The sequence below is a fragment of the Cynara cardunculus genome (genome assembly GCF_001531365.2).
Source record: "Cynara cardunculus var. scolymus isolate 2C chromosome LG 1, CcrdV1, whole genome shotgun sequence".
In the NCBI taxonomy this organism is placed as follows: Eukaryota; Viridiplantae; Streptophyta; class Magnoliopsida; order Asterales; family Asteraceae; genus Cynara; species Cynara cardunculus.
Genome location: NC_037528.1, coordinates 44256446 through 44256680, shown reverse-complemented (window position 1 = coordinate 44256680; position 235 = coordinate 44256446).

Here is a 235-nt window from a genome sequence, read left to right as displayed (position 1 = left end):
TTAGGCATCAAGGAGCTGAAATTAAGGTATTGAGATTAATATTTGGAGTTGCTTAAAATGCGTAATGTTCATGGAAATATCCCTTGTCCTCCTTTTTGAAACTGTTTTTGTCATAGCCTAAATAGATGAGATTTTTGAGTAGTTAAGTATATAATTATGTTTTCCTATTGGTTAGCTAGTTGCCAAGTTATATATATATATATATATATATATATATATATATATATATATATAT